This window comes from Protopterus annectens, chromosome 9.part0 (genome assembly GCF_019279795.1).
Source record: "Protopterus annectens isolate FY-2018-M chromosome 9.part0, PAN1.0, whole genome shotgun sequence".
NCBI lineage: Eukaryota > Metazoa > Chordata > Ceratodontiformes > Protopteridae > Protopterus > Protopterus annectens.
In genome coordinates this window covers 654,266,233-654,287,785 of record NC_056743.1, presented here as the reverse complement: position 1 = coordinate 654,287,785, position 21,553 = coordinate 654,266,233, and the positions used below count along the sequence as shown (strand labels likewise).

The window sequence follows — 21,553 nt, the reverse complement described above, 5'->3', positions numbered from 1 at the left end:
AGCCCCTCAGTCAGGAGGCTGTGTGTGCATGGAAATGTGCTTGCACTTGCTAAAAGCAATCATCACAGAGCTGGAAGAGCTGCTGTGAGGGGGCAGGACTTAGTTCATGCTCCTCCGCAAGCAGTATGATGATGATGCACACTCCAATCTCTTTACCAGCCCTGGACAGGAATTAGGTTGAGTGCAGAGGAAGCTAGGCTAGGCCTGGTACTCCAGGTAAACTAAGAATGTAATTGGTGACAGCTCATAGTCAGATAAGGTATTAAAAGAACATTAGGACTGCGGTGGTGGTGCTGCGGTAGCAATGTTGACTCACAGTAAGACGTTGTCCCGTTCGATTCTCAGCTAAAGCGTCCTCTGTGTGGAGACATGCATGAAGAGGCGTACCTTCGTTGAAGGTTGTGTGTCAGGTCTGGTAAGTTGGCATGGAAAAATCTTCTACCAATCATTAGCAGACCGGAGTTCCGCTGTGGCGACCCCTAACCGGGAAAAAGCCGAAAGACGCAACAACAACTTTTTGCAGTTCAGAAATTTAGAGCATATTTCTTTGGTTTCTGCTTTCAGTCTGATACCTTTCAGCAAAGGCTTGGACATGTGTGTAGGTGGCTATGGGTGTAACTGTTTCCATCTGAATTTCAGAATTTCCCAACCGTTTTCTTTTGTTTATGCTGTAACTTGTCTCCAGTCAGTAAATGCTTAAGCATGTATACAGGCTGCTAGTGGTGTAACTGTAACAGCTTTTGATTTTAACTGTCATGAATATACATTTTTATTGTCAGTAACAATATACATGTGAGAACAGCTGACATATATGTGAGTTGAGCATCTGAGGTTTACTGTTAAAAATGGCTTAATCTGGGTTATAAAATTAAATGGACCAGCTGTTGCCAGCTAAATAATACTGGATGGAGACATCTGGTTCTGGGTCACTACTTCAGTGACACCTGTGGGGGCACTAGATGTTCCCCCAATGTAGCTCATGCCAGTAGAGCATGTACTGCCTGGTGGTCAGGGATTATTTATTTGTTCTTTGTTGACTAGGTTAGTCAAACTAGGCTAGTAACATCATATGGAGGCTTGTATGCTCATCATGGCTGACAGCAGTAGCAGAGGTATATCAAGTCATGCATCAGTTATAATCTTCATGGGAAATCTGTCCTGTTCACTATCAGTCGCCTTTCACCTCCTCGGGGGAAAGAATGACATTATAAGGACCTCCTGCAGGGAAACAGTGAGCCACAGGGCTGTAAGAGGAATAAACAAGATGATCTGGCAAAGGAATGGGAGCTATTGGGCAAGACCCACTCAATAGAGGGCACAAAGCTTGATCTGGAGAATTAGGGTCTGGATCTAGCTTGTCAGCAGAAGTAATCTGAACAGTCACAAACAATGACTATATTTATTTTGTTTTCATCTGCAACAGCTTCCAGTTCAACAACTACCTCACTTTGTAGTTTTACTCAGAAACATTACAGCAGTACTTTATCTTTACTTCTGATCTTGGAAGTGGCATTTCTTACATGTCTTTTGGAGATAGCTCTGGTAATAACATTTTAATTTAGGTTGCATTTACCTCTCCTGTTAGGATGGAGTCTACAGTGAAGCGGAAGCAGCCGTGTGGTATGCACCAGTGGAAGGTTAATTGAGCACAACAAAAGCAGGGTGTTTAGCTCTCAGCAAGTCTGGTCTCTTTCTTGACTCAGTACGTGCATAGTATTAAGATATACTAGGGCCTTATCTCAGAAGGCTTACAAATGTGAAAGCCTACACTGTGTCATGTTCTGCTACTTGATTTCATTACATTCCTTTGTTCAACCATGTTATTGTCGGATTGGTGGTCCTCAACATTGTCACTAGGTATTTATGCCATGTGTGATGCAGTTTTTTTTTTGTATTTGGATCGGTCTTATGTCAGTTCATCCTGTGATGTGCTGCTCTCCTATCCAGGATTACTTTGTATGCCTTGCAGCCTCTTAACCCTGAATTCCTTTAAAGCGTACCAGTATACACAAGCCTTAGCTATGAAAAGGTATTGTTCAGAGTGAATCATTCAGAATTGTGAACATTCTTGTAGGGCATTAATGCTGTTCACCATGTTTACATACATACATACATACATACAAACATACACAGAGTAGTTTTTTGTTCTTATGCAGTTTTTATTTCTGTTAGGAAAAAGTGCACCTTCAAGCAGACCAAGATGCATTGTCAGCCATCTACTGGGAATTGATGTTATTTCTCATGAAATACAGCATTTTATATAATGAACACAGAACTATGCTTTGTAGTGCTAAGTGTATTTTCTTTTTTGCTTTTTTTCCATTTGTGATATCAAACCTACTTCTGCTATACCAGGTGACCTACAAGAACATTTATTTATAAAATTGGTCCTTTTTCTCTGTATTACTGGTGTTGTAATATATATCATCATAATACATTAATAGGTATTGTGTGTTTGCAAGTCCTCCCTGTGTTCACGTGGGTTATCTCCAGGTGGTCCAGTTTCCTCCCACATTCTAAAGACATGTAGTAGGTGGACTAGACACTCTAAATTGGCTGTAGGTGTTAGTGTGCGTTTGAGTGTGAGGTGTGAAAGAACTACCACAGCAGAGCTAGCCACCTGGTTAGGTAAACCTTGGTTCTGGATGATTGCCAATGTTGAAGTGACACCCCGACCCTATGAAAAAAAATGGGAAAAAGGGGCTGTGGATAAATGGATGAATATATTATGGTTAGAGATTCGCAGTTGCGATGTCAGACCTACTTCTGCTACTCCACCAGATATTTTTTTTAAGAAATGATAGCCTGGTAAGTCTTTTAAACACTGAATGCATTGTTATTAACATGAACCGCTGATGATACACCACATAAACTAGTACAGCATGAACAGAACTGAGTCTTGGGCTTCATTATGTGTGTATTTGATGTTTTAATGCAAACATGCTGGTAACAAGGACTGACAGTTTGCTGCAGTTCCTCCAGCTGATCTACACATACAGCCAGCTGCAGCAAGCTTGTCTTCTGCTGATAGAGCCATACAAGAAGTTGTAATTACCACTAAGGGGTCACTTCAGTCATCTCCCAGCAGCAGGGATGATCCGGCTGGACACAGTCTTACAAGTAGCCTTAGTGAAAGTGATGTGCAGCTCTGTAATATGAATTAGTGGCTTTTTAGTTGCATGAGTGGTACCTACAGAAGGTTGATGATGATGATGATGCATGGCTGCATACTAGCACAAGCCTCACAGATACAGATGAGGATTTTAAAGATACAGTGCCAACCTCCTAAAGACTTCACTTTTTCAAACTGGTTTATTGATTATGTTGGAAGGAAACATTTTTCAAGTCTAATCCATAGCTGCTTCATAAGTTTATATTTGCATGTTACTGAAAGAGATTAGATGCAGTCTTCTCTGGCTCCTACATTGTGATCAGCTGTTTAAAGGACACTGCTAATCTCCTTACTAATGACCACCTGGTTTAAAGTAAGAAATATTTGGCCAGACACAGCCACTCCAAAGAGCATGACAATGCTTTTACAAAGTCAGAGACAATTTTAGAAGTGTTTGGTTTCAGAATGAAAACAGTGTTGCACTCTACTGGACAGCTGGATAAAAAAATGCAAGAATGCACACTACATTATTTGAAATGAATAATGAGGTTAATCCTCTTGAGTGGAAGAGAGAATTTGCCATTACATGGACTATTGGCAAACAAAAGCCATTTAAAGCTTGCTGCAGTATATTGCTGAAATGAGTCTTTTGTTTACATATCATTTGCAGCAGGTAGCCATATATGCTGTTTATACTTCTGCACAGATTCAGAATGAATGGCTTCACTTTATTGCCTTGCAGATAAAGTGACGTATTCTATAGAGGGCAAAGGAAGCGTGGTAAGTCTGCTAAATAAAACACAAATCGTTAAGCAAAAATGTTATAACACAAAACAGAGCTTTCGGGCAAAGACCCTTCTTCAGTGTTAGACATAAAATATTAGCCAAGCAATCATGCTTTATACAAGAGCCCAAAAGTCATATGACTGCTGCCAAAGTCATATGACTAACATATTTAAAGAAACATAAAATTTTAAATACATGTTATATACATAACATATAAAATATATAAAACATAAAAATATACCATACAATTTATATATACAAATATTATCTAATCATAATTTAGTACGGTGTATCTTAGCTAAAATTGGTTTCAAACTGACAGTAGAATTTAAACCTGGGGTACGATCTGCATTAAGCCTGAGTATCCACTTAGTCTCTAAGATATTATTAATATCCCCACCCCTAATGGATGGAGAAACTACATCTAAGACTCTAAACTTAAAGCTATGTTCAGCCCCATGTATTTTTATATGTTTAAACAGCGCATTAGTCTCGTACTCTCTTCTAATCTCAGACTTATGCTCAATTATCCGGTCCTTTAGTCTACGTGTGGTCTTACCCACATAAAACGCGGGACATGCCACACATACAGCTAAATAGACCACATTATTTGTGTTGCAATTAGCCACAGAATTAAATCTGTAATTCTTGTTTGTTACTAGGTGATCAAAAAGAGAGTTGGGGCTATCTGCAATATCTACACAGCATGAACACCCCAAACATTTAAAAGTACCAAAATGAGCTAATTTATAAGAGCTAATGCCAGATTGATTCCTACACTTAAAATCTTTGTAACATATTAAACTCTTTATAGTTCTCATATTCCTATATGAGAAATACGGCCTATTATCTAAAACTCTACTGACATCCATCGCAGCCATTAGGACAGGCCAATTCTTCTCTACAACACGCTTAATCAAATGCGTTTTATTACAGAAGGTCATAACATACCTAACCTTATCATGTCCATGCCCATTGGCACTCATGTTATCAGTATGTTGAACATCACTATCCATAAAATAGGGTCTATATTCATGTTCCCTATTTTGTATTACAATATTTTTAAGCTCCAATAACATTTCACGCTCATAACTATTCCCCAAAAATTCATTAAACATTTTATCCAAATGCATGTGAAACATTGTATCAATAGTATTAAGCCTACTGGCCCTAGCTAACTCAGCTTTAGCCACACCCTTAAAGACATGCGGACCATGCATACTTCCCCGGTGCAAATACCTACTTGCATGAACATCTTTCTTATGAACAACGGTCTGCAGCAACCCATTATCTAAAAAAACTTTAACATCAAGAAACACAGCTTCAGCTTCAGAAATAGTCTCCTTAAATCTCATAAAGGTAGTAGATGAGTTCAAATATGCTATAAATTCTATTAGATCATTCAAAGAACCTTTCTAAATCATAAAGCAATCATCAACAAACCTTTGATAAAAACAAACATTATCATTAAGGAATTTGGAACCATCATATACATATTTAGTTTCCCACTGATGCAGGACCAAGTTCGCGTACATGTTTGCAACTGGTGTGCCCATAGCTACACCAGTAAGCTGCAAATACAGCTGTCGATCAAACATAAAAATGTTATTACTCAACACTAGATCCAACATTAAGCAAATATTCTGTGTATAGTTCACAGACACAGATTTTTGCGCCGTCAAAAACTCCCTAATAGATTCTATACTATAACTATTCGGTATAACCGTAAATAAGGAGACAATATCCATAGTGACAAACAAAAGCTCACCCAATTCAATCCTCTTAGCTTTCAAACCATTATACCAATGATACAGTTTAACCAAAAAAATCACCAGTATCTTTCAGAATATTACCACACCGCAACAAATAGGGATGCAACTGTTTCTGTAAATAAACAGATATAGGTTCTGTTATCCACCCATTCCCATAAACAATGGGTCTCATGGGTGGATTAACCAGAGACTTATGAATTTTTGGTAAACCATATAGTTGCGGAATAGTTGGACATGGTACAGTAAAGAAATGGAACAAGTCCAAATCTATATCACCATTAATCTGAAGATCATATATATGCATATTTACATCACTAATATGCTTTTTAACATCATTAGCTGAAATCTGTCGGAAAGCATTACCATCATCAAGAAAATCAGTAATGGTTGCATAATATTTATCACTATCCATGATAACTGTGACTCACCCTTTAACCTAAACTTAGACAACGTAGAAATGTTAGGTGATTTTCCACCATGATACACATATACTTTTACATAGGTATTCATTATATTTATTGTACACATACATATATATATATATATATATATTTCTATACATTTTTATATGTTCATTATAATAGTATTTTTTACATATGTCCACATATACATTATATATCTTTACCCATTTTAATACATACATATATACATATATATATATATATATATTTTTATACATTTTTATATGTTTATTACAATAGTATTTTTATACATATGTCTACATATACATTATATATCTTTACACATTTTTTATATACATATAGATTTATGCATCTTTTTATACATATATATTTATGTGTTTTTATAGGGTCTATTATACTTCTATACATCCTACATTCATAGATAGATGGTATTTAGAGTTTAGATGGAATTGTATGTTTTATATACCTTTAAATGAAGAATGTTTTAATTGATTTTAATTGAACTTAATTGTTTGCTTAGATTAATCTGTGTATATAAAGACAATGTCAGTTTAGATGTTATGAGAGATCTGATGAAGCTACTTGCGAAAGCGCTTATCTGTGTCACAATAGATATTCCTGGATTTTCTGTATGTGGATCTATTTGACTTTTATTCAAAAAACATGGAATACTTGCTTTTGCTTCGTTCCATTCATTTTATTTTTACATTTGACATAACATTTTTATGTTTCATCGACAGCTGTATTTGCAGCTTATTGGTGTAGCTATGGGTGCACCAGTTGCAAACACGTACGCGAACTTGGTCCTGCATCAGTGGGAAACTAAATATGTATATGATGGTTCCAAATTCCTTAATGATAATGTTTGTTTTTATCAAAGGTTTGTTGATGATTGCTTTATGATTTAGAAAGGTTCTTTGAATGATCTAATAGAATTTATAGCATATTTGAACTCATCTACTACCTTTATGAGATTTAAGGAGACTATTTCTGAAGCTGAAGCTGTGTTTCTTGATGTTAAAGTTTTTTTAGATAATGGGTTGCTGCAGACCATTGTTCATAAGAAAGATGTTCATGCAAGTAGGTATTTGCACCGGGGAAGTATGCATGGTCCGCATGTCTTTAAGGGTGTGGCTAAAGCTGAGTTAGCTAGGGCCAGTAGGCTTAATACTATTGACACAATGTTTCACATGCATTTGGATAAAATGTTTAATGAATTTTTGGGGAATAGTTATGAGCGTGAAATGTTACTGGAGCTTAAGAATATTGTAATACAAAATAGGGAACATGAATATAGACCCTATTTTATGGATAGTGATGTTCAACATACTGATAACATGAGTGCCAATGGGCATGGACATGATAAGGTTAGGTATGTTATGACCTTCTGTAATAAAACGCATTTGATTAAGCGTGTTGTAGAGAAGAATTGGCCTGTCCTAATGGCTGCGATGGATGTCAGTAGAGTTTTAGATAATAGGCCGTATTTCTCATATAGGAATATGAGAACTATAAAGAGTTTAATATGTTACAAAGATTTTAAGTGTAGGAATCAATCTGGCATTAGCTCTTATAAATTAGCTCATTTTGGTACTTTTAAATGTTTGGGGTGTTCATGCTGTGTAGATATTGCAGATAGCCCCAACTCTCTTTTTGATCACCTAGTAACAAACAAGAATTACAGATTTAATTCTGTGGCTAATTGCAACACAAATAATGTGGTCTATTTAGCTGTATGTGTGGCATGTCCCGCGTTTTATGTGGGTAAGACCACACGTAGACTAAAGGACCGGATAATTGAGCATAAGTCTGAGATTAGAAGAGAGTACGAGACTAATGCGCTGTTTAAACATATAAAAATACATGGGGCTGAACATAGCTTTAAGTTTAGAGTCTTAGATGTAGCTTCTCCATCCATTAGGGGTGGGAATATTAATAATATCTTAGAGACTAAGGAGTATCCGTGGATACTCAGGCTTAATGCAGATCGTACCCCAGGTTTAAATTCTACTGTCAGTTTGAAACAAATTTTAGCTAAGATACAATGTACTAAATTATGATTAGATAATATTTGTATATATAAATTGTATGGTATATTTTTATGTTTTATATATTTTATATGTTATGTATATAACATGTATTTAAAATTTTATGTTTCTTTAAATATGTTAGTCATATGACTTTGGCTGCAGTCATATGACTTTTGGGCTCTTGTATAAAGCATAATTGCTTGGCTAATAGTTTATGTCTAACACTGAAGAAGGGTCTTTGCCTGAAAGCTCTGTTTTGTGTTATAAAGTTTTTGCTTAACGATTTGTGTTTTATTTGACGTTCCTGTATTCCAGCTTTGTGGTGTGGATACGTCTGCTAAATTGCAATTGGTACCATAGGCATGTCCTGCAAGGACCCATTACACTGACACTAAGGTAAGTGAACTAAAACCTGGAAACTTGGGAACAAACCTTTAACATCATTTTAGCATAAGTCAGCACAAAAATCACACAGAAGCACACTATAGAGGTAGCTAGGAATATACACACAACCCCACAGCAAGGAAACACTGGACTTGTATATATAAGAATATAAGTGTTGCTCACAGAACATTGAAAATACTTTCATAAAGCACCTATGTACATAGTGTAATTAGGTGTGTTTTGTGGCCTGCCCTTTACTATCTATACTGTAATGCATCCTATCTATATATGTGCCATGTTATAAGAGTTGGAATTTATGTGTTTTATATATATGTAAAATGAAAATAAAAATTATTAAAAAAAAAAAAAGAAATGCAAGAAGACTTTATTGAGTCTGTAGAGGAAAAGAGCGCATTCAGGCAAGAAGTTGCAAGACCTACTAGATAAAGCAGGATAACATGAGTTGGTGTTGATAATGGGGGACCTGAATGCTCATATCAGAAAAGACAGAACAGGATATGAGCATTGCCTTGATCCACATGGGTGGGGTAGCAACAGTAAAGAAGGGGAGGCCATTCTGGGTTTCTGCTTGGGAAATGGCTTGATGGTGGCAAACACATGGGCCAACAATACAGACAGTGACAAGATCACATACAAGTGTGGCCAAAATGCAACACAGGTAGACTTTTTCCTAGTAAGAAAGGGACATTACGGTAGAATAAGAGCCTGCAAAGTCCTCACCAGCACAACAGTCAGCCCACAGCATAAACCACTGGTGGCCACCCACAATCCGCTGCAGGCAGTGGCCAAAGATGGTTCTAAGCCCATTAGAGAATAGGCTAAAACCATGGACGTTGACTGGAGCAAACCCACCAGAATTCAAGGAAATACTCGGGCCTCTAGCACTGCAGGGAAAAAGAGGAAATAGATGGACATAAAGAAGAATTACAGCATCTCAGAACAGCATGTGTATAAAACATACATGCAGCCAAGCCAGGTATGAAAATAACGTACATAAGGAAAGTTGGTGGTGAGATGCAAATGTTCAGAAAGTTGTTAAAATAAAAAAAGGAGTACAGAAAATATGAACTAGGATAATATGAGATAATAGTTGGCTAAAAAAGAAGATAAAAGAAAAGTTGCAAATGTAAAGATCAAGGCACCATCTACCAGCTTCTGGAAAGTGACTCAGTAGATGGTTATAAGGCAAAAACAGAAAAACTGTGAAAATATTCATCAGGTACCATTCATAATGGATGCCAGCAAAAATCTGCTCACTAGTCCACAAGACATCATAAGCAGATAGAAGGAGTACTTATAGCAACTTCTAATTGAAAAAATCCCCAAAGTTTCTGTACTGCCCAATACAGAGCTGACAAAAAAGGAAAAATAAAAACCCATCCTAAAAGAAGAAGGAACAGCACATATGAAGATTAAGTTAAGGAAAGCATCAGGCTCAGATGAGGACATGGCAGACATTCTCAAGTTATAGGGTGAATTAGGGGAGAAATTGCTCCTAGAAGTACTCAAAGTTGTATAGAAAGAAAAACATATCCCGGCTGACTAGACAATAAGCATTTTAGTGCCAATGTATTGGAATAACAGAGAACAATCACAACTGTATGCAGTACAGAGGTACTCTTGTGACATCATATGGAAGTGCTGGATCGCAAGATTGAAAAATAAATATGTGCAGTAGTAGAAAGTAATATGGCATATGAGCAGTTCAGATTCAGTTCAGGATGCAGCACTGACCTGATATTTGCAATGAGATAGTGAAAAAGAAGCTGGAGACGCAGAATGAGTCCAAATGGGCACTCCTAGACTTGGTGCCAAGAAAGATGATTTGGACATTTCTGTGATGGTTCAAAATCATGGAAATACTAACAGAAACACTCCAGGCTATGTACAAGGACCCAATAACAAGTACAGACAGTGTTTAGACTCACAGAGAGGTTCACAGCGGGAGTGCATCACGGTTCAGTTATGTGCCCACTTCTGCTCATCCTGTTAATGGACAAAATTATCAAACAGGTCAATGGGGATAGATTAGCAAAGCTGATGTATACAGACTATGTGGCATCATAAACAGACTCTAAACTAGAATTTCAAGAAATGATAAGGGGGGAAGGAAATGCAAAAGTTAAGGCACCCAAGATAAAACTGAGTACAGGCAAGGCAGTTATCATGACTACAAATGCAGGAAAACAGAAGAAATTGAAAACTGTGATAGAAGGGAAAACAGTAAAATAGGTAGCTTTGTGTATCTGGGTGGGATGATTGGAAGGAAACCTGAATGGAGAGGCCAAAGCTGGAATCAGATGGGTTGCCGCCAAATGGCACAGAGGGGCAAAATAAGAAAGCAAAAGAAGCTGACAAGCATGGTGTACAAGAATAGTATGACCAGTACTTCTGCATGGCATAGAAACCTGGATAGTGAAAGCAGAGCAATTGAGGAAGCTAAAGATGATGGAGATGACATACCTGAGATGGGAGGTTGGATGTACACTGTGAGACAAACTAAAAAATGACATCAGAAGAGAAAACAAAGTAGCTAAAATTGCAGGCAATGTCAAAGAGAATATATGAGGGTGATCTGGGCACAAGTATAGGAAAGCAGAAGATGATTTGATGAAGAAGATTTGGGGAAGACAGGAAGAGGGTAAGAGGAAACAAGGATTTCAACAAAAAATTGATCAATTCTGTAATAGAGGACCCATGATAGTTAATGAAGAAAGTAGGACAGTAGCACTGAATTGAGAGAGGTGATGACATTTGATACAAAACTCTGATCTCATGTAGAAAAAAATAGGAAAAAAGGGTATAGAAGATGAGGATAATTTATTGAGTATGTAGTGTCTACAGACACCACTAGAAAAGCTTTGGCAGATTTTTTTTTATTTCAGCAACCGATGACATGGCATTTCTGCAAATGATATTTGTGTGGACAAGACTATGACAAAGGCTGACATGGGTGGCCATTTTAGTGGAGATCAGGCAAAAATCTGGCTCACTTTCTGGAAACACTGTAATCAACATGTAAAGTACGCAACCTGAGCACAGCTATTGTGCATTCCTGTGCAACATGTGAAATTGCAAGTATGGAAAATGAATAAAAGGATCCGAGAACATACAAAGCCTGCTTTTATTAAATAAAATATTGAGTGCTTTCATCCCTGAAGCTAGGGACTTCATCAAAATAAATTCCCAATACCACAATTCCTTTTAAATACCATATCACACACTTAGATGTGTTAGACATTAGCCAATCGGAACACAAAAAAGGAAAAAGTTAGCAGGAATTGACATGACATCACTTCCTGGTTAAAATAGGAAAAAATATTTTCCTTATTTCTCAATCTAAACCACTGAGTCATTTCATCCTTTACTAAACAATCATATACTAAAATGCATGCAATTCAATAAATAAATAATATAACAAACACAAACCTCTCAACTGTCCTGAATTACTCATTTTTTACCCAGTTTTGAGGTCCCAATAATGGGGTGCCACAATTCCCGATTGGCACCCCATTATTTCCGATTTTTCAAATCTACTTGTTTGATTTTCACGCTTTTGGAGCTGACATCATCACGTGCGCAATGACGTCAGTTCCATCAACATGCCGCACGTCTGTTTGAATACTGGACTGCCGTTTGGGCAGAACATAAGCTGCGCATCTGTCGCAGGAGGATTTATTTACAATACATTTACTTTTTAAGCTAGATGGAATGCACTGCCGTTCGGGCAGGAAGTCTCTGCTGTTACTAAATGAATGAACTTGGACTGCTGTTCGGATTTCTTCAACTGCACAGCTGAAAGTGAGTGTCAGTTGCCAAACAGAAGGTTACTTTGCTGTTTAAAGCCGGCAAATGGTGTGTGTGTTTCATGATACAGGTTACATTAAGAGTGCCAACTTTCTTTTTACTTGATGCTGTTCTGCTTGAGGAGAGCAGTATGACTGAATATTGACATGGTATAAGACATTATTTAATTAAAACTGAGACTAAATTTAATAGAATGAACTTCTACCACCACAAGTTTATTCAAGCTCTCACCTTTTCTAAATGTTTGGGTATTTTGGTTTAATAAAATAGCAGCAGTTTAGATATCCTGCAAATGTGTGAATACATGAGCTGTTTAACATTGGTGTTTTGCATATACCTGCAGCTTTTTAGTACAGATGTGGCAATGCGCTTGACAATAGTGGAATAACTTCCATTCACTAAATGCTAATGTAGGAAAGGCAAATTAGTTTGAAAAGAGAAACCTGTACTGGTTAGGTGGTAGTATATTAGGTATTTCTGCATAACAGAGAGGTAACACTTGTAACTTCTCAACTCATAATGAAAGACCTTTGTTAAAAGTAATTTGAATGGTTAAAGTGTTTTGTCTCATCTTGATTATCATAGAGGAAGAGTGCATTCCAACAGCAACCATGAAAAAGAAAGCAGGTTTACATTAGCATTGTATGCTTACGAGCTTAAAGGCTCGTTTTACTGAGCACATCTATAATGTTTAACTCACTTTTTCTGTTTAAATTGTTTTAATGTGTATAAAATGAGGTTAAATATGCTTTTTTTTCATGTGTGTCATAAAGGAACATAAATGTTCGAAAATATTGTGGTAGGTTAGGTGGAAATGTGCAATTTTATCTGAATTTTGTAGAAAAGTACAATGCACCTTAACGTTATGTAAAACAGATTCTATTTATTTTGGAAATAAAGGGATGTGTTGCACTTGACCCAGCATTATGTAAAACAGATTCTAATCCTATTTATTTTGGAAATAAAGGGATGTGTTGCACTTGACCCAGCATTATGTAAAACAGATTCTAATCCTATTTATTTTGGAAATAAAGGGATGTGTTGCACTTGACCCAGCGTTTCAATGAGAAATATCTCATTTATTTTAGGCAAGTAAGGTGACAGCCTTGTATGTCATTTTCATAGCTTCCTTTTGGTTTGTAGGACAATATAGGTGGCAATATAGAGCTTTAAGAAGATTGTCCGTTGAATTTTTGTGTCTGATTTCTACTTCTTTCAGTGTTCATCGAGCTTGTATTGTCTGATACCTACCTTAATGTGAGTTAATGGAAAATAAGATCTGATTTCTTAGTGCTCCAGCTGCAGGAACAGACGGGAATGGACAGTAAGGCCACTCAACACACACAATTTTCTCAGGCTGTTAAATGAAGCATATAAACAATGCAGTAGCCTTGAACTCAGAAAGCAATAACACAAAATTGTTAGTTACTGTATTTAACAAGTGGACTGTTTGCTTCCTGTAAGAATTGTTCAAAAGCTATGTGCATCTTGATTTATGTTATAACCCAGGCTGAAGCAACACATACTTTGTTTTGTCCCTTGAAAACTAAAGCTTGCCTTCAGATTTTTTTTTTACTAGAGTCATAAAGTTATTTCAGCACATATATATTTACTTGAAAGATACATATGCATGGGATGATTTTATGCATTTGTGGATTAGATTTAGATAAGTGGCTTAGTTCAAAGGATTTTTTTCTGTCATGATTCATGAACTAGACATGATGCATCATAAGGATATATAATGAACTTGTACTATAAATATATATATGATTGGAATGGCTATAGGGGGACTCTGGTGCCATATTTTGGTTGTCTGTTCTTCAGTTTGCGTTTGAAAGTTGGTATCCTACGATTCCACTGGAGTGGATGGGGTTACATAATTATGTATGCAAATTATATGTTAATCAGGGTACAGATTTGTACCTCTTTTTCATGTGCCTTGTCCAGATTTTTGATGTTTCCAGGTTGAGAGGTATGAACAAACATCATCCCTTATCAGTATCCTTTAGATAAAAAAATCAAATTCATAATTTTTTGACTTGGTCATAACATGGGGATAATGGAAATGGCATCATTTAATCCTGGGGGAAATATGGGTACAGGTTGAATGGGGTGAGGTCTGCCTTACTGTGAATGGGAAAGAACTTTATATTTTTCATCCAAGGATGATGTACTCTGGACTGCAATGTCTATACTGTTTCATCATCTAAGTCACTATCCTGTCAAAACACTGCCAGTGATCACTACAGAGTACAGCAATATGAGGGAGGCATGGCCTGGACAGCAGTTCGTAAGGGGGTGGACAGGCAGCAGCATGTTGCTGTGGATGGTACTTGGTAGGGGTGTAGCAGTTTGAGACCAGTGAGTACAAATTTGAAACTCCTGACTACAACCTTGGTAACAGGAAATGACTTTGTAACAAATATTGGTTTACTTACAAGTAAACAATATATTGCAATTAATTAATAACAACATATTGTGGTAAAAATGCCTTCTTATTGCCAAAAATATGAACTTTTCAAAGATTTATAAAAAAGTATATATTGAATGATTCCTGAAGGACAACATGTTAGTTTTTGATTCTAAATATGGCTGATAATGCTGTGAACCAGGACATAATATACTAGAGTATAGGGCTCATAACTGAACCCTGATACACTCCCACTAGGAACCCCTCTGTGAGTCTAAACACTGTTTGTAATATTTAATACATAAAAATAAGTACATTTATAAACAATCATTTAATGCTTTGTGCAGTAGAAATATCAGAACTTATGAAGAACAACTGATTATTTCTAATTGAAAACTTTACCCAATACCACACCAAGTCTGTGTTTATACAGACTGGGCAGCTTTTAATAATCTCTGTAGAGACTGATATCCTGGCAGTTGACGCAGTTGACTAAAGACATGTTAATGAGCTACTTCCTGTACACGTTAACCTTATGAGCCCAGGGAAAAGCACCAGACCCTAGGATGAAGGCACCACTCCAGAATATTCATCGCCAGAGCAAGTGTAAGTAAAATAACCTGTATGGCAAGCAAAAAAAAAAAAAGATGTGATTGACCCATCCACAGAAACCCCACACACAGCTGTAACCTTCTGTAAAAGTATGTTAGCAGTGATAAACTACCAAATCAGAGTAATGCCTCTAAAACAAAAATCAAAATAGCAAATCAATAAACAAAATTACTAAACAGCAGAAGCAGACACCCCAGCTCAAATACATTATTAAAATGTTAAAAAACACAACAGAAATCAGGGTTGTTGCACAAATTAAACAGAGCTTAAAACAATAAAATCATCAAAACCACTAATTTAAGTACATTAACTAATCAAGAACAATAAAGGCATCAAAAATGTAAAAAATATATATATATTTTGAAAGTGAAAGCATAAACTCCCACAAATAGGAAATCATGCCATACAGGAAAGGAAAGAATGTGAATGAAGTATGCAAGCAGGGAAGACCAACAATCCCCAGAGCAACAGGAAAGAGAAAGTCAGCCAAACTAAACCAAAGCAGCTGCTGATATGAGTCCTGGTGCTGCATTTCGGATCTATATTAGAACACAGAACATTTGAAATGTTGGGTGTTCTAATATCGACCCATTTTCAGCGAACGTTGAAAATATCGAAGTAGCAGGAAACCAAATTCTTTCCTAGGGAAATAATTTAGTCGTCCATTTCTGTTGCTTCAGTATTTTCAGCACTCTGGTAGAAAGTTACAGGTCGGGTTCAGGTAAGTGTGCAGTTGTGTGGACTTGTGGGTTAGGGTGGGTTAGGTGAGTTAGGGTTAGGGCGTGGGTCAGGTAAGTGTGCGATTGTGTGGACGTGTGGGTTAGGGTGGGTTAGGTGAGTTAAGGTTAGGGCAGGGGCGAGGTGACTGTGTGATAGTGATGGACCTTAGGGTTAGGGTTTGGGTTAAGGTAGGTGGATAGTTAGAGGTGTTTGTATAGTTTCATGTAGGGTTAGGTGTTAGAGTTTAGGTGTATGTGTGTGGATTGCTGTTTGTTTGGTGTGCTTGTGTTGTACATATGTGTTTTGGAACAGCAGATTTTTTCCCTAGGAACAAATTCACTGTTCCGAATGTTCTATGTTTTTTTTTTTCGATTGCTAGGGTTCGATATTAGAGCACTTGACATTTTGAATATTCGGTGTTCTAATATAGACCCCTGCACTTCTACACCCTCTGCAGTTGCTGATTGTATCACTGGGCAGCCACCTCTATTTGTCCTATTCTAATTATGTCTTTGCCAGGGTGGAAACCACCTTAATCTGACCTTCTCCTGCCTGCCCCTTAACTGGCACCACACATGGTGTATTAGGTGTTCTAATACAGATGTTATTTATTAGTTTTTTGTTTTGTTTTGTTTATTTGGGTTGATGTTAAGTTTTTAAGCTAAATATCAATAGAACTGAATTCTTAATGTTGTATAATTAAAAAAATTAATGTGCAAAGCTATCAATTAAAACATTCTTAACTATATGGCTTTCGGAATTCATTCTTTTATTGATATTTATTTGATTTCTTATTGGATTCTATTTAACTGTTTGTATTAGTTCTTGTGTAAGTTTTTTAAGCTAAACAGACATTAGAGACAATCTGTGAAACAGGTTAAAAAAGAATTCAGTGTTAATGAAAAAATATATTATCAGCATAGATAGTAAACTGCATAAACTCTACCTCTTATACTGTTGATTTCCACAAATAAAACATGATTTTAATTTTCATTGTGATAGTTGCAGCTTAATTATGCAAATCTGTTAGGGGAGACTTTACATGCATTAAACTAGTGTCTACCTGCTCTGTTATTGGATGGTTACTCATGATGTGCTGTTGATCAGTTGTTACCATGTAACTTTCTCTCTTTGTACTGTTATCCCTCATCATGAACATAAAGTGACTATATTGCTCAGACTTACGCTGGTGGTTGCTACTGACTGAATTCACTTGGAGGTGACTTTCAGTAGTTCTGCATTATCTACATCATTACTAAAGGATGGCACAGTATACATGAGCTTCATGGATACACAGCTGATTTTTCAACTATTGAAATGCAAGTCTCTTGTCTGAGGTTTTCATCTACAAATAACATGGCAGAAATGTTTAGAACTTGTGAAGTAGCAAGCAAGCTGCTTGTGCTTGTGCCAGTGCTGGTTGGTAAAGGCAGTGCCAGAGAAGTCAGCAGAGTGAGCATTCTGAGTTTTATAGTTCAGAGTCTATTGAACCCAGGTCAAAGGCCACACCGTGATGTCTCTGACAAGAAATTGCTCTCTTACATCTTAGTTCACTGCTGTACTTTATCTAATTGATATGACTACAGGTACATTGTGCAGATAAAAATCCCACTTGTAAATGTAAAACACATTTCTTTACAGTATAACTAACTTAACAGCCTTGAACACAGCATTATAATTCATGTAGCCCTGCTCCTAGAGTACATATCTATCACACCCTGGAGATTTTTTTGTCCTGATGCTGCACTTTACTCTGGAGAACAGTAACAAATTTGTTAAGTTCTTGTCCTTCATTTTGGTGCATGGAATTAACTACAGCTCTCAGCCATAACCCTCTGTGCCAACTGCAAGATATTTTCCATGTACATAACATGTATTTAATTTATAATTTTATTAAAGCTTCCATAAATAAAGTAATATCTTATAGTTATGTTAAGCAATGCATTGCCCTACATTTTGGGAGGTCTACAGTATTACATCATAGGAACTCAGTTGTGTAACTCAAATGTATATTTGAACTCAGTACTGCTAGATGCAGGCTTAGAAAATTCACTCAATAGCTGGGCAGTCTGTGGAGAAACTAAACTGATTTTTTTAAGCTGCATATTTTTATACTAAGTAATTCTTGAAAAAGATAAAGACATTTCAAGTATACTGTTCCACTTACAAATATTATTTAAATTGTTTAAAAATAAACAGAGAAAGCAGCGCATAAATGCTTTTGAATTAAATGATGGAATACACAGAGGTGTCTGTCAGGCACAGTGTCACCTCCAAACCAACTGGATCACCTCAGGCTTCTACATGACCCAGTATACACCATTAACTGACCTAGGAGCCTGGACATTTTCAGAATTCTGATTGTCTGCATACTGAAGCCTGCAGAGGAAGTCACAGATGTGTGCAGTACAGTGCAGGGACAGTCATAGCATGCCAGCTGACCTAGGGGATATATAGGTACATAACCTGCAAATGGGAGGGTGTGACTGTACAGTACCTATGGTATGTTCGTAATACAAATACAATGATAACAGACACAAGTTGTGTCCAACATCTACTTCGGACATTTTGTCTGGCCTGACACTGGACATAATTGTGCAAGGAGTATTGTTGCATTAGCAAAGTGTAAGATAGTATCAATAAATACAGTCAAGATAGAAGACATGAATTCTTGGTCATGCTTTTTATTTTAAGTTTTGTTGGTTTACATGTTTACATGAGTTCCAACCTGAGAGTGTTTGGTTCCTGTATTAGGAGAGCGTTACCTTAGCATGTGTTTGTAGGCATCCCATGTAAGAGTTGAGGAACATTGCCAGGTCTACAATAAGGTGACTATAAGTGGTGGTAGACACATAATTCAGTGACTGTACACACTCCCAAGTCTACATTAATGGTATGTTTGGGATCTTGCAGGCAACCAATGTGTTATGATTGGATTGGAGTCAGTGATACTGCCCAAAGCTACCTCTGTACATTCCTAAATCATTTATTTTTGCTGGAATTGTCGCTGGAAAATAATTTGATAGTCCTCTTGGCCTGCTGCTGTAAATATAAGCATCACCAGTATTGCAGAGTTAGAAGTCTTTTTGTCTTGTTATATGACAAACAGTACTGCTTAAGTACAACTAAAAAGATCTTTTTAGTGGCAGATATTGCAAAGTAACAATGATTCTGATTAACGTATCATGTTGCTTTCTCAAATGAAAGTGAGTGAACTTGTTGGCTGTTAGAATTACACTAACAGTGACGCAAAGGTGGAGAAATGAGAAATTTAACTGATAGTTATGCTTAACCTCTCTGTTTTGCAGTAAACAGTATGGTCTGCCTGGCAAATACCCTTGGGAGGAACGCTTATTTCATTTTGTTTCTTAAGCAAAGAAGTTTTAATCTTTAAAGTACAAATCAAAAAATAGAACCTGACCTTTACAGCATGCTTTGTCTGCTACAAACAAGTAAATAACCACTTTTCTTTGTGGGTGTGACAATGTAGGGAAAATGAGCCGATAAGTGAAAAATCTGGAAGCACAGTATAATTTTAACTTTTTGCAAGATACATTTATTTATTACAGTTGAGTACCAGGTTAGCTTGATTGAGCACAGTCCCTTTACTACAGAGAGAGGGGAAATAAAATACATTAAATAGAAGAGCAGTGAACATTACATAGTGCATTTGTCTCTCTCTATTATCTTAAACACAGTCACGTCAGATAACTTATCTTAATATTATGTAGCATAGCATTAGTTCAGGGCTCATAAGCAACACTGCTGATCCCCATGCAAACAGAGTAACAATATGCAATCAGAGGTGAGTTTAGTGGGTTAACATGCAACGTACAGATCATCAGGTTCTTCTGTGACATGTTTAAGGAATAAACTGGACGTTTAGCATCAAAAGCACACCTAGAAATGAATTCAGTGTAAAGCAAAAATGCATGGAAAGATGACTGATAGACTTTAAATTTATTACAAAACTTTCCCTAGGATTCATTAATGATTCTGTAAGTGTTGTGCTATGCCTACATGATGTAAGTGTGTTAACACATTGAGTAGCAGTGCTACTCATTATATGCATGGTGCGCATCGCACCTACACATTTGCATGCACTTTCTTGTGACCATGGAAAAGTGCTTGCAAGCATGAGGATAGAATGTAAACAAAATGGATCTCATGTAGACAATGCTCACATACGAGCACGTGCTGTAGCCCAGACATAATAAGGGCAAGTACAAGGAGAATATAGAAGAAGGTGAAGTAAAGTGGGGAAACTGTACACAAAACGGTGTGATACTGCATAATCAACGTTGACTGGGAAATGTTTAAAGTGTACTCATATCCCACAGGAAATGTGATGAAAGTATATAATAAGCATTTCTGACATAAATCTTGCAATGTTGAAGTAATGATAATTAATGTCAGTGACAATCCTGCAATTATGCATATAAATAAAAACGAACATGGTAATAAAGGATGTGATAGGGACATAAAGCTGCAGTGTAACAAAGGGGAGTGAAAATGTGAAATACATGTCAATTAAATGCTGAGTTGAGATATTGGTTAGCAAGGACAAAAGATATTTTATGCGATGAATGCATACAACTGCAGTTATTGCATATGAGATGTATGTACAAGGAATTTATGTATGCAAGCCGACACCACTGTTGTGCTCTCCACCTCGGCATGTATACAAAAGAATATAATGCCTTACTTACTTTGTATAACTCTAAAACAATTCATACGTCTGTCTCAGACTGTACCTCTTAGTTACAGTGATACCACTAAACCTTGTCTGAATTAATATGATTTATTCCTCTTCTCTACATTATAATTTGTCTGAATTAACATGATTCTTATCTGTTCATTACTTTCTTCTATAATATAAGATAGTTTTAATACTTACCAAATGTACTCTCACTCACAGGTATTCTGCTGAGCAACCTGTATGTGTATATACTATGCTACCTCAAGCCTAATGTATAATTATAACCTAAGTCTAGGACATGCAATTTAACTGTAAAAACTTATTTTTTGTTCAAGTGAAACTCATTACAGATTAGCTACTTTATGTAATTTAAACTAAGATTGGAATGTGCATTGAACTGTAAATATCTCATTTTGTTCAACTGGAGCTTTTCTTCCCAGTTCTCTGCTGAAAAAGGATCTGCATCCAGTTGGACTTTCCCAGTAAACAAATGTAAAAATAAAATAAAAAATAAAAGTACATTACAGCTTTAATGTCACAAACATCAGGCAGTGGCACCAACTGGAAAGTGGTTCATCATTTCTGAGCATGTAATAGGCAAGCAAGTGTTGTATTATTACATAAATGGTAAATGGTAATCTAATAATACACAATGTACATAAATGACAAATGACAAGATAGAGTGGATGATGTCATGAGTTCAGTATTGCCAGTGCTGATTTGCAAACATCTCCAACATTCTAATACTGTGCATGCTCACTGTAACATAACAGCAGCC

General features: G+C 36.6%; 1 non-coding gene across 1 annotated transcript; it reads left to right on the top strand.

The window, feature by feature from the left end:
- The first annotated feature begins 15,079 nt into the window (after window positions 1-15,079).
- LOC122812454 lies at window positions 15,080-15,208 on the top strand. Its single transcript, XR_006366444.1, has one exon. It is a non-coding gene; the product is annotated as a U4 spliceosomal RNA (small nuclear RNA).
- Window positions 15,209-21,553: the final 6,345 nt, after the last annotated feature.